The sequence below is a fragment of the Eptesicus fuscus genome, chromosome 13 (genome assembly GCF_027574615.1).
Source record: "Eptesicus fuscus isolate TK198812 chromosome 13, DD_ASM_mEF_20220401, whole genome shotgun sequence".
NCBI classification, from domain to species: Eukaryota; Metazoa; Chordata; class Mammalia; order Chiroptera; family Vespertilionidae; genus Eptesicus; species Eptesicus fuscus.
The window spans coordinates 3,863,391-3,877,088 of NC_072485.1; the positions used below are offsets into that span (position 1 = coordinate 3,863,391).

The following is a 13,698-nucleotide window of genomic DNA, read 5'->3' on the forward strand; positions in this document are numbered from 1 at the left end:
TCACTCAGACGCAATAGAGGTGCCACTGCGAAGGTGTTTGTGGGTGTGATTACAATCCATAATCAGGTGGCTGGAAGTCGGGGAGGCTATCCTAGATGGTCTGGGCAGTCCTGATTCAATCAGTTGAAAAGCACTTAAAGGCAGAGCCGAGGCTTCCCTGGGGAGGAGGCAATCCCCTCGGACTGCAGCTTCAGCCCGAGCCCTAGAGTTCCAGCCTGCCCTGCCATTCCAGACTTGCCAAGCCTGCCCCCACCCTCATGTAAGCCAGGGGTGGGGAACCTTTTTCCTGCCATGGGCCATCTGGATATTTATAACATCATTCTCTTAATATAATTCTCTTAATATAAATATGTGTCGCTATGAAAAAAGCTCCTAGACTTACTGAATTTTGAGTCCCACCTGGCAGGACCAGACCAAATGATTTCCTGGGGGCCGGACATTCCCCATGCCGGATGTAAGCCAATTCCTTGCAACAAGATTCTTAGTATATACCGCCTACTGGTTCTGCTTCTCGTGTTGAACCCTAATATAGACATTGGCACCAGAAGTGGGGTGCATGGATTTGTGTTTTGCTTACAGAATGAACTTGTATCTTTGGGGATCAGAGGGCAGACTGTGGTGGTCAGAATAATGCTCCCCACAGACCAGCAAAAATGCCCACCCTCTTAATCCCTGGAACTTGTGAATGTGTTAACTTCTATGGCAAGAGGAATTAAAATTGCACATGGAAATAAGGCTGCTAATTGGCTGCCTTTAAAACAGGGAGATTAGAGTTGGTTAGAGCTTTGTCCCAATATGCCAAGGCTGTGGGTTGGATCCCCGGTCAGGACACATACGAGAATGAACCGAGGAATGCATAAATAAGTAGAACAACAAAAACAAATCTCTCTCTCTCTCTGTCTCTCTGTCTCTCTCTCTCTCTCTCTCTCTCACACACACACACACACACAAAGAAATCAATAAAGAAAAACAGGGAATTATCCTAGATTAGTCAAGTGGGCCAATGTAATCACCAGGACCCTTAAAGGTGGAAGGAGGAGGCAGAGGAGGGCGACCCCGAGAGATGGTGGCAGGAGGACTCAGCCAGTGTTGCTGGCTTCGAAGGAGGAGAACCAAGGAAAGCAACAGCATCTGGAAGATGGAAAAGCCTGGGAATGAATTCTCCCCTTGAACTTCCAGAAGGGAATGCAGGTCGGCTGACACCTCGATGTCAGCCCAGTGAAACCCATTCTGAGCTTCCGACCCCAGAGCGGTAGCATACTGAACGTGTGGCGTTGCCACAGCAGCAATAGGCAAGTAATGCCATCCCCACATCTCCCAGCAGTGATCATCAGCGGCTGCGTATCACGCTGGCCGGGGGGGTTGTCCTTTCCCTGCTCCCCAGAGGTCAGCGAGCCCACCATGCAGCTCTGCTGCCCCCTGGCCACCCCCCGCCCCCACAGCTTCCCTACAGGGGCACTCAGTGCAGCTCCCAGCTCTTCGACAGCCCCCACCCCCGAGGCCAGACAACTCTGGAAAGGTCCAGAGCCCACCGCCTGGCACCTGTGAGCACCACCCTATTCTTCACCGTGGCTCCCACCAAGCGGCGCCCACACCAGATGCACTGTCTATTTCTTGAGCACGGGTGCCTAGAAGACACTTTAGAGGAATTACACAGTGCTGCCGCTGATCACTCATTTTTAAAAGTGTTTCGTTCTCTCTCCAAGCTCATGAGGCCATGGGGATTCTCTAGCTTTATAGCCTCGTATTATGTTGTCAGCTGGTTACCTGAGGGAAGTGTTTCCTCAACTCCACGCTCCTTCTCTGAGGAGAACGCATCAACTACGTGTTCATAACATCCGCGGGAAGAAGTCTTTCCTTCCCCACACAGAGCCCCCAACCCCAGGAACTGTGGAGAAGGACGCCACTCAGGGCAAAGGGAGTTTTATTTTCTTCCTTCTTTTCTCCTTTCCTCCTTCCTCTCTTCTTTCCAAATATATTGACCAAGTTCCAATGCTGGTTGATACTATTATAAGAATCAGTACTTGTGTTGGTTTCCTGGGGCTGCCATAACAGATATACCGCACACTGGGTGGCTTAATGTGATGGAAATGTATTCTCTCATTATGGAGGCTGGAAGTCCAAAATCCAGGTGTTGGCAGGAGTTTGCTCCCTGAGCCTCCACAGAATCCTCCCTTGCCTTCTGGCTCTGGAGGTGGCCACAGTCCTCGGGGCGCCTTGGCGTGCCGCTGCATCACCCTAGCCTCTGCCTCTGCCCTCATCCCTTGGCCTTCTCCCCCGCTTTCTGCATTTTCACATCGTCTCCCCTCTGTGCATGTCTGTGTCCAAATCCCTCTCTTCTTCGAAGGACAGTAGTCATTCTGGACTCGGGCCACTCTGCTCCTGTATGCTCCTGACATCAACAACGACCTGGTTCCAGAGAAGGTCACATTTTGAGGTACTGGGAGTTGTGACTTCAACATATCTTTCTGAGGGGCACAGTTCAACTTGTAAAAGCATTCAAAGGTGAACTTGACTTGGTTTTGCTTCTACCAGGTAGTTAGGGAGGGAGAAGGAGGATGTACATTGACAACGGCCACACAGCAAGGTAATTACTGGAAAAGGGATTGTCATAGGACAGTCGGGGCACATGGAAGGGGAGTCTGCTAGTTAGGGGAGTGCAAGCTGCTGTAACCACTGAGCAGATTATACTAGGGTCTGTTTTGCATATGTGCTCAACACGTCTGTGGGCGGGTTTTCTCTGTGCTGGTTCAGGGGCCCAGGCTCCTTTGTCCTGTGACTCTGCCATCCTGGGGCCCTGTCTTCCTCCTTCAGCCAGTGGAGGGGGCTAGATGAGACTAGAGAAGTACATATTTCAGGAAATAATAATGACAGCAATGTTTATGTAGCACTTTCAGATGAATCTGAGTACCAGTCCTTTATATATATTAACTCATTTCATGTGCACAGGAATTCTATGAGGAAGATACTGTCATTATCCCTGCTTTATAGGTGAGGATATTAAGGATGAAAGCTTCAATGGCTTGCCCAGTTGGTTGAGAGTAGATTATAGCATTGTTAGGGGTAAGAGGGGTCAAGAGGGCCCAGGAGATTGCAGTAAAAGGATGTAGGGCTGTGGAGGGAGCAGAGGCTGGACATGAAGGGCACCGTAGGTCATTCTGAGACATTTGGACTTGAAATTGATGTCAAAGAGAAGCCATAGAAGACCATGTGTCCAGATTTGCCACCAGCTTTCTCTAGTGTGCGGTTGTGGAGAATGATTTGAGAGAAGTGAGACTGGAGGTGGGAAGATGTATCAGTTAGAATGCTGCAAGTCATAGAGAACCCAGACTAAACTGACTCTGACAATAAGGGAAATACTCATCTCACATGGGGAGAAGTACAGCCACAGGGAATGTTCAGGCTTGGTTAGACTGGCACCTCTATGACGCCATTGAGAGCCCAGGTTCTTTCCATCTTTCTGCTCTGTGGTCCTCAGCCTGTTGGCCATGACTCCTTACCATGCAAGGTAGCTTCCCACACAGACAGCATAGCCTGAGGTGGAAAAAGATGCAATGTCTCTTCCTGTGAATCTCTATCAGCAAGGAAATCTTTCATTGAAACCGCCCCCTCCCCCCCCCCCCCCGCCCCAACAGATTTCCTCTTATTCCCATTGGCCAAGGTTGGGTCTGATGCCCTACCTAAATGAATCACTGACAGAGGAATGTGTTTACCATGACTGGCTTTGGTGAATCCAGACTTACCTTTGTGCCATGTAGAAGAGAGGTGGACACCTGAACAAAAGGCTGGGTAGGCAACCAATAGTGTCTGCTGCAGAAGGCTGTGTAGATAGATGGCTCCTGCAGGAATTCAGCCTAGAAATGCTGGTGGCCTGGATTAAGAGGTCAATATGAAGGCAATAGGGAGGAGGAGAAGCAGACAGATTAAAAAGTACTATGGAGATAGCATGGCCACAATTTTGTGATTAATTAGGTGAGGAGGTAAGAGAAGAAAAGTCAAGGATGACCTGGTGTTAGCTTGGGCCACTGGGATTCCCGTCTATGCCCAGGGCAGCTTCTCTCTCATTCACATACTCAACAAATATTACAAATCATATTTTATGAGCCAGGCACTTCTGCCTGGGAGATGAGTATTTACAGATGAGAAAATGGAATATAACAACTTATTTAAGGTCACCCGGCTGACAAGTAAGCGGTGGGCCTGGATTTGAATCCAGGTCTTTCTGTCTGACTCCAAAGCCCATTTTCCTACCACAATTCCATCCTGCCTCTGCTAAATGGGCATAAATCACAATGCTTGCTTTATAAAGAACAAGAGAGACAAGCATACAAGTAATTATGCTAAAAGGCAGGATGTGATAAGCACAAAAAAAAAAAAAAACAGAAGAAATTAATGTTTTTGAACACCTACTATGTGTCAAACACAATACTTAACATGTTACATAGGTTGTCTCATTGAACCATTATAACAACCCTAAGAGATGGTTTTATTATCTCTCCACAGACAAGGAGCCTTTTGGACATAATCCTATTAATAAAGAGGTAATATGCAAATTGACCATCACTCCAACACACAAGATGGCTGCCCCCATGTGGTCAAAGATAGCCGCCCCCATGTGGACACAAGATGGCTGCCACAAGATGGTTGGCAGGGAAGGGCAGTTGTGGGCCATCAGGCCAGCAGGGGAGGGTAGTTGGGAGGGACCAGGCCTGCAGGGGAGGGAAGTTAGGGGCAACCAGGCCTGCAGGGGAGGGCAGTTGCGGGGGACCAGGCCTGCAGGGGAGGGCAGTTAGGGGCAACCAGGTCGTCAGGGGAGGGCAGTTAGGGGTGACCAGGCCTGCAGGGGAGGCCAGTTAGGGGCAATCGGGCTGGCAGGCAGAAGCAGTTAGGGGCAATCAGGCAGGCAGGCAGACGAGTGGTTGGGAGCCAGCAGTCCTGGATTGTGAGAGGGATCCCAGATTGGAGAGGGTACAGGCTGGGCTGAGGAACACACACACACACACACACACACACACACACACACACACACACCGTGCATGAATTTTGTGCACCAGCCTCTAGTAATAATAATAACAATGACAGCTACTAAGTAGGTGAGCTTTACGTGTAAGCATCACAACCACTCATGTGCCCACCCTATCTGAGGGGCTGAGAAATGCTCCAAGAGGCACCAGTGAAAGGCTGTCTTGGATCCCGTCAGTCCCCATCACTTTCAGCCCAAAGGCCAGTCGCCTGCCCTTACCGCCAGCCCTCCAGGCCAGTTCCAGCTCTCTAGCCTGGCTGCCTGCATTACCAGCTTTGCAGTTTTTGCTCCAGCAATGGAACCATTGGTAGTTCTTTAGGGCTGGACCTGGAGTGATGCAGGTGAAGTCACCTAGGATATGAAATCTAAGAAGTGCACGTGCATCTCTTCCACATAGGGCTTAGCCCCGGTTTCTCCTGCAGTTGTCATTTCCTAAATGCTCCCAGGTTTTGAGTTGTTCAGAACGGGGGTGCTTGCCCTGTCCACTGGGAGAGCATTCCAGTCTTCTTTGATGAAAACTGAACTGAGCTGTGGGAGGCAGTGCCTGAAGCGTCTCAGGAGGCCCCCGCCTTGAGCCTGCCAAGCCCTCACTTTGCATGCACCCCATGCGTCAGCAAGGGGAGTAGCACAGATGCACCTGTCATGACATGGGACTGTTATATTTAACTAGAGGCCCAGAGCATGAAATTTGTGCACTCCGGGGGCGGTGGGGTCCCTCAGCCTGGCCTGAGCCCTCTCACAGTCTGGGAGCCCCGTGATCAATCACACCCCGCAGAGGGAAGCCTTGTTGGGAGCCCCCGCTGGCTGATCGCCCCATTGGCAGGTTGCCTGGGTCTCCCTCTGCAGGGCGATCATGGGGCAATGGTCGGCCCCGACCAATCACATCGCACCCGCCTTGGCTGGCCTGGCGCCAGTGGGTGTCAGCGTGGTCATCCTGATGGTCATTCCACTGTTCGGCTGTTCCGTTGATTTGCATGTTATGCTTTTATTATTATAGATGATTACTCATCATCCATTTATTAAAAATATTTTTTGAGAGCCAACTATGAGCCCAGCACTGTTGGAGGCACTGGGGGTGTGGTATGAAGGCCACAGACTAGAATGCCTCCCCTCCTGAGACTCACCTTCCAGAGCAATCAAGAGCTTTCCCATCATCGCCATCTAATGAGCACACCACACGTGGTGAGTGTTTCACAATTTGCAACCCATATTGATGCTCATTAGCTCACTTGATCCTCTCCAAAGCCTTGTGCGGTAAGATTTACTATTATCATATTTCATAAATTTTCACACTGACATTTTTTCTCATTTTAACATCTCTGACAGCAGGATAGGTCTTAGAATTGATGGCATGTCATAGTTTACTTGGTAGCATTTCTTTCTTTCTTAGTGGTAAATTTAGAGAATGGTGGGTCTTACAGTCAATGGTATCTTAGGTTTAATAAAATGCAGAATTATCCTTGTTTTGCAGATAACAAGACAGACGTTCAGAGAGATTTGGTCTCTTTTCAAGGCCACGTGGCTATGTAGTCCGTGCAGGCTGGAGGAGCCACAGTGGCCCTGCCAGAGCATCGTCTCTGCTTTTGGGGACTTAATTTCTGAGCACATCACAGCCTGCTGCTCTCATTGCTCTCCAGGGAAATGGAGCTCTACCCTGTCCCGGATGGGCTTCAAAGTTGAGCCTGTCCCACCCACCAGGGGAGCAGTGGGCCGTGTGGCTGAGATCAGAGTGAAGCCACCTGCATCAAAATAGCCTCCCTCTCTCCAGAGCCCCCTGGGGTTGGAGCTCCTTCCCTCTCTTGTCTGCTGAGTGATCAGTTGACAAAATGCATCTGGGCAAGGAGGAGACCTCTGATCAGTTGTCATCTGTCCTAAACACTCCTGATGCACTTTCTCTCTTCATTAGCCACGAGGTGTCACCTCTTCTGTGGTGATCCACAGGCTGACACATGGCTTCCTGTGGCTGGAAGGCAGTCATGCTGCTGGGGAGGAGCAGGGAAGTCATCCTAGTTGAAGGCAAAGAGGAAGGGAGATGGAGGGAAAGGAGAAGGGCCGCTGGAGGTGAAAGTGGGAGTGGCAGTTGGCGTTGCCTTGTTTTTACCTCATATCTAATCCCAAAGCTGAGCCCCAGATCCAGAGCCAGGTGTGGGGTGACTTCAGCGAGCACAATGTAAGCATGGCTCTGTTCCTCCAGCACCTTGTCCTACACACACACACACACATGCACACAGATACCCATGCATGCACGCACACACGCACACACACATGCACATATGTACCCATGCATGCATGCACACACATGCACATACATACCAGTGCGTACACACACACACACACACACACACACACACACACACACTTACTGCCTAAATCAATCTCTTTCCTTTCTACCTGGAACTCTCCACCTGGTTGTTACTTTCTCCTCCATTTCCACCTCCACCATATCTATACCTTCTTTCAGCTCTAGAGTTCCTCCAAAAGAATTCCCAATGTCCCTAGTCTGATACTCAACTCCCTTTACATTCTAGCCTGACCCATGTCCTCAAATATAACAAGCATTACTCTTCAAATGTGTCCAGTAGAACACATTTTCTAATTGGACCAGAAGCACGTCATAAAAGTCCCACCTCAGTGTCTTTTCTTACTCCATGCTTCTGCCGATAAAGCCCTGCCCTCTCTCGGTGTCTGTTAGAGCTCAACTTGGGTTCTACCTGCTCTAGAAAGATCTTTCCTGGGTTCAGCTGCTTGTTGATCCTGCCCACAGCTGGACAGCCAGCCCTTCACTTAGACTTTAAGTCTTAAAGGAAAGCCACACCCTGTGCCCAGGGCAAGAGTGAATTAATGAATCAGGGGGCTGCTCCAAAGGGACCCAGGTGAGAACCGCCACATCCTTTTTGCTGGCCCGTCAATGCCATGGGCCAGTTCTGGTGACTTTGGTTATGCACCTGACCCGGCAGCGAGCTTAGAGCCCTGTCCAGTGTGTCTACCAATCTCCATTGTAGGATTCAGTTCAATCCCAGTCCTTAAATATGGGCCTTCCAAGGGTCACTCCCTCTACAGCTTCTTTGCACTCTTATCCTGGGCCAGGAGTGGAGAGAGCTATGTCCCATGGTAGCTGCTTTGTTCACCAGACTGTCTCAAATTCATTGTCTTCAGCTGAGTTAGCTCCCTGCACCTAGCCCACTCCAGGACCAGGTAAGTGCCAGCTCCCAGCCCCTTCCTGTCCTCTGTGTCCTGCTCTGGGACTTGCTCTGCTCTGCTGAATCCTGACCGCCCAGGAGGCCTCCTCACTGCTGCTGTCAGCAGGGCTTCCCCTGTGCCATTCTCTTGTTTCTCAGGTGATGAGTACAGATAGCAGTGCTGTCCTTGTACATACGTGTCTTATTCTCTCGGCTTCCTGTGTGTTCCTTGAGAACAGAGAACGTCTCATATTTCGTATGCAGTGGGCACAATGAATGCATATTTACAATGCAAATGTAGGAAACCTAGAAAGTCCTTGCTGCTGTTTTTCACCTGAACTCCTCTTGTTGCAATGGTTCACACCACCTTCAGCTGCCACTTGCCTTTTCCTTTCCTGGGGATTCTTCCTTTCACTCATCTTTCAACTAAATAGCGGGTTAGATGGAGACCTTCCCATGGCACATCTGTGGTTTGTGCATGTCTTCCCCAGTGTCCAGCACAGTACCTGTCATATGGTCAATAGCCAGAAAATAGCTGAGGAGAGCTGTAAACCTGAGGGTGGTAAGCATGGAGCCCTCAGTGTATCCAAAGCTCTGTGCTAAGGATCTTAGCTTCCGGCAAGAAAATAAAGCCAAACAGGATACCTGTCCTCCAGGAAACTGGGCCAGGAAAAGGCAATAAAAGTTCCCAATTTGTTGCAAATGAGTGCCTCCGGGGTTGAAGTTTCCCTGTAGGAAAGGGGAGACAGATCAGTAGCCTCAGAAGGAAATGGGGCTTCTTCATGGTCATTGACATAAACAGAATTCTCCATGAACACAGAGACTCAAGTTTTGGAAAACACACACCCTTTGCTTCTATCCTAGTGACTTCTAGACTGTGACTGGCAGGATGGGGTTAGGGGAAGGCCAAGAGCCACGGGCCTTAGTGGGCTCCAGCCCCTGCTGGTCTGGAAGGCTTGAGGCCCCAGTGCTTCTTCCCTCGGGTGAAGAATTAGGGTGCCAATGGGAGAAGACAGCCTGTTGGTGGCTGTCTCCGTGGCAGCAGGCAGTCTTGTCAGCCATTACCCTGTTGGAGTAATCCTCGAACTGTGTGCCATTCCATTTGATCTGCCTGAGACCGCAGGAGATAGTCAAATGCTCTTGGCTGATATCGTATGCACGCATAATTAGATGGCAGCAATTACCATCTGGGTTCCTGCACTTGTTCTGTCATCCAGGCCTTGGGCAAGGAGCTGGTGGGAGTGAGGAAGGGAGGCCTCCCCAGCCCTGCCCGTCTTCCGTCAGCCTCCCAGAGAGCAGATTGGAAGCCTGGAGCCCGGGAGCGCAGCCCTGTGGAAGGCCAACGACGCTCGATGAAGAGTGACAACAGGCAGGTGGCAGAGGGAGTCGAGCCGTGGTAGTGTCTCTCCCAGCTCATGGTTGGCTTGGCATTGCAGGCTGGGTAGATTGCCATGGGCATGGGGGATGAAGGCTCGTGGGCAACCCTGTTTCAGAGAGGAAGCCAAGAGTAGGTTTGAGGGTTCTCAGAGCAGCGATGGGCTGATGCGATGCCATCTGCCCCTCCCCTGGCACCAGGTTCTTCCATCTCCTGACTTGGAGCTCCCTGCGGGTGCCAATGACACAGGCATATGCTTGGCCGGGCCTGGCTGACATTTTCCCGAGGCTGGTGCTCAGACTTCCTGCCTGGGAAGGGGAGGTGGAGATGAAGGAAGTCAAGGCAGCATGGGGGAGGAACTTCTGGAGTAGAAGAGCTGCAGAGCATGGATCCAAGTCCTCAGACATTTCATTATTTCATATCCGCTGACTTGGGGAGCGTCCCAGCAAGGGCAGATTGGCACAGTGCCATGCAGCACTTGATACACGCTGTGCACACATGTGCTTGACCAGCTGATTCAGGTGGGCTCTCAGCAGCATCTGCCTGGAGGACGAGAGGTAGCGTATAGTGGAAAGTTCATCCCTGGGCTTTGAAGCAGGCAGGGCTGGGTGTGAATCCCAGCTCTGCATTTCCCAGCTGCACGACCTGGTTAAGGTACTCAGTGCATCTGTTACTCCGTTAGCAAAATGGACTTGTGAGGGCTGGAGGGTGCCTGGTACATAGGAGGTATTCAGAAAATGTTAGCTCGGTCTCTCCTTGCCTTCAAGGGAAGGTTAAGCCTGTGTAATCTATACCCGTGGTCGGCAAACTGCGGCTCGAGAGCCACATGCGGCTCTTTGGCCCCTTGAGTGTGGCTCTTCCACAAAATACCACGGCCTGGGCGAGTCTATTTTGAAGAAGTGGCGTTAGAAGAAGTTTAAGTTTAAAAAATTTGGCTCTCAAAAGAAATTTCAATTGTTGTACTGTTGATATTTGGGTCTGTTGACTAATGAGTTTGCCGACCACTGATCTATACTTTTTATTATTTCCTGATTGGCAGAGGGGTAAAGTGGAAAAAAAGAAAAAGAAGTCATACCTTCTAGGGGCCTCTGGGCTCAGCTGTTTGTCATCAGGAGTGTGGTCCATTTTTGGCCAAAGAATCTCCCAGCACTTCCAGTGTCCTGTACCCACCACCTGCCCTGCAGCAGAATGGGGCACCCCTGTGCTGTCCCTCAGCTCCACAGATGCCCGCCTGTCATGGCACCAACACTTGGTCATTGTGTGATACCTGTGTTGATTTCTTAATCGCTTGCACAATTCCTGGCAAATGGCAAGATTCTGAAAATGTTTGTTGAGTGACTGACTGACTGTGGTCTGACTCAGTTGATATCACCATAGACCCATGGGCTGTCAGGAGCAGATGAGGTTGGAAGAGACCAAAATGAAGATGGAAGGAACCAGGAGACTTTGGGAGTCCAACTCATCATAGTGGAAGGAGCATGAATTTTGGACTCTGCTGGCCACAACGCCAGCTCTGACAAAACAGCTGTCTGACCTGGAGAAGTTACCTAACCACTCTGACCCTCTGTTTCCCCTACCTCACAGGGTTATTATGAGGTTAAAAAACAAATTAAGCAAAATTTGCCATCTAGTAGGTACTCTAAAATGGTGGCTACAATAAATATACTCTAAGGTATGAGCTGAAACCTCTTTTTTCCCCCCCAATATATTTTATTGATATTTTACAGAGAGGAAGGGAGAGGGATAGAGAGTTAGAAACATCGATCAGCTGCCTCCTGCACACCCCCTACTGGGGATGTGCCAGCAACCAAGGTACATGCCCTTCACCGGAAACGAACTTGGGACCCTTGAGTCCGCAGGCTGACGCTCTATCCACTGAGCCAAACTGGACAGGGCTGAGCTGAAACCTCTTGATCCTTAGAGCGATTGAACTTGACTGGAAGCTCGGTTCTGTGGCCTGTGACACGCACCTGTGATTTCCTGAGCTCCTTCACTTACTCTGTCATGCGCCCGACGCTCCAGGCCCAGGCCTGTCTGTATCTTCTCCTTCGCTGGTTGCCTCATACCCTCCAATCACTCCCAGCATTTGCTGAGTTTTTTGTGGACTTGTTGAAGATCAGGGGAGGGGGAAATTGAAGAGATGTTTCTGTTTGCTTGGTGAGACACAGCCTTCAGCCATCTTGCCAGCTTTTTCTCTATTTTTTTTTTTTTTTTTTCTCTTCTCAGAGTATCCAGCAAATTCTTGCCTCATGTAGGGCATTTCTGTTCACTTTCAGATCTCTTGGAGGACTTGTCTGCTTTTGCAGAAATACATGGGATGTCCTTCCTGAGGAGAATTTTGGAGAATGAAGAGCTGGTTCCCCCATAATTATCATCTCACTCAGCAATGTGGCTGGCGCTTGGTGGGGGCCAAGAAGACTTGGAATGACCTCAGGCCTTATTCCGTGTTGGTGTCAATGGCTGCAATGAGCTGGGCAGGGGTCCGGAGTTGCTAGTGCAGGAAGTCGGGTGGGTGTTTTCATTGTGGATTTGGATGACCTATCTCATCAGTGGAGGGACCCTGCTGGCAAGTAGGAGTTCGAAGGAATTGCATCCAGACCCATGCACAGGGCAGGGAGTTGGCCAGAGCCAAGCAGGAGTGCATTAGGACTCCGGCCAAGCAGGGCGCAGCGTTATTGCCACAGAGAGCTGGAGTGGTGGGCAGGAAACCTAGGCTCAGGACCAAGTCTTCAAGTGGGCGAGGCCTGTTTAGGCTAGGACAGTGGTCGGCAAATTCATTAGTCAACAGAGCCAAATATCAACAGTACAATGATTGAAATTTCTTTTGAGAGTCAAATTTTTTAAACTTAAACTTCTTCTAACACCACTTCTTCAAAATAGACTCACCCAGGCCGTGGTATTTTGTGGAAGAGCCACACTCAGGGGCCAATGAGCTGCATGTGGCTCGCGAGCTGCAGTTTGCTGACCACGGGGCTAGGAGGCTAGACCTTTGCTTTGAATGTTTCTTGCCCATGGACTGCACTTGTATGGGCTGCATTTTATATGCTCATGATGCTGAGGCCTGGTCAGGTGGGTAGATGTGCTTCCTCCTGGACATATTGTTAAGGAGGATATTCCCTGCCTTAATTATCCAGTCAAGAGGTGGGTTCTGAACCTAGAACCTAGAAACCAGAAGGCAGGCCTCAAGTAGGTTGGAATGTAAATCCCACCTCACTTGCTTGGAAATGAACCTCCAGAACCCTGGGTGGGCTGGGGAACAGTGGCCTCCAGGGAGGGCCAAGCATGGTCCATCTCAGTACCGGCAGGGAACTCCTGCATGAGGTCTTGGAGTTGAACATGAGCCAACTGAAGGTCCTGAACCAGATGACCATTTTGTGTTGCTTTGGGTCTCCTTCCTTCTGTTTCTCCTGAGCATTTGGTAAAGTCTCATTGAGCTACTCCAGCTTACTCTCGGCTATCAAGAAAATGTTCCTACTACACTTGGGATAGAAAGGAAAAGTGGGGAGCATCCCGAGCCCCAAGCCTTCATCATCCCCAAATGCCTAGGAGCCCAGGAGAGCCAGCTTCATTTCCCCCGAGGAGTTCTCCTCAGTGCAAACGGGGGGACCGGAGGTTTGCGTTGCTAAGGAAGACGGTCATTTCTTGAGAGTGGGCAGTGTCGAGGCTGTGGCTCGGGTTCACAGGCTTCGTGAGCACAATGTTTGTTGTGTCTGCAGCAGCTCGACCTAATTCAGACCCGCCCTTTGTGGACGGAAGCCCTGAAAGCTCCCTGTGCCTGACGAGGCTCACAGTCAGGAGCTGGGTGCGGGGTTGAGTCTCCAGTGGAAGGACATGAGGCTGCTGCTGGACAGGACTGGAACGGCAGGGGCCACAGAACTGACCCTCCATCTTCTCCCTTCTCCCAATTCAGCTCCCGGCATGGACTGGCATCCTGCCCTTCTCTGAGTTCTGAGTCCATGCTCTCTGCCAGCACTGAGGGGCCTCAGAAAGGTCCTTCCTTATCTCCCTGCCAGCACCGTGCCCCAGAGGCAGCGGCAGCCCAGCCTGAGCTGACCTTGGGCATCAGGGGCCAAGGTGATGGACAAGCTCTGCAGCACGAGGCCCTTTTCCACAGACTCCAT

The 13,698-nt window shown here is 50.5% G+C and overlaps 1 pseudogene; it reads right to left on the minus strand.

The window, feature by feature from the left end:
- Window positions 1–13,698, minus strand: part of LOC129151113 (polypeptide N-acetylgalactosaminyltransferase 11-like) — a 186,830-nt pseudogene extending 173,132 nt beyond the window's left edge.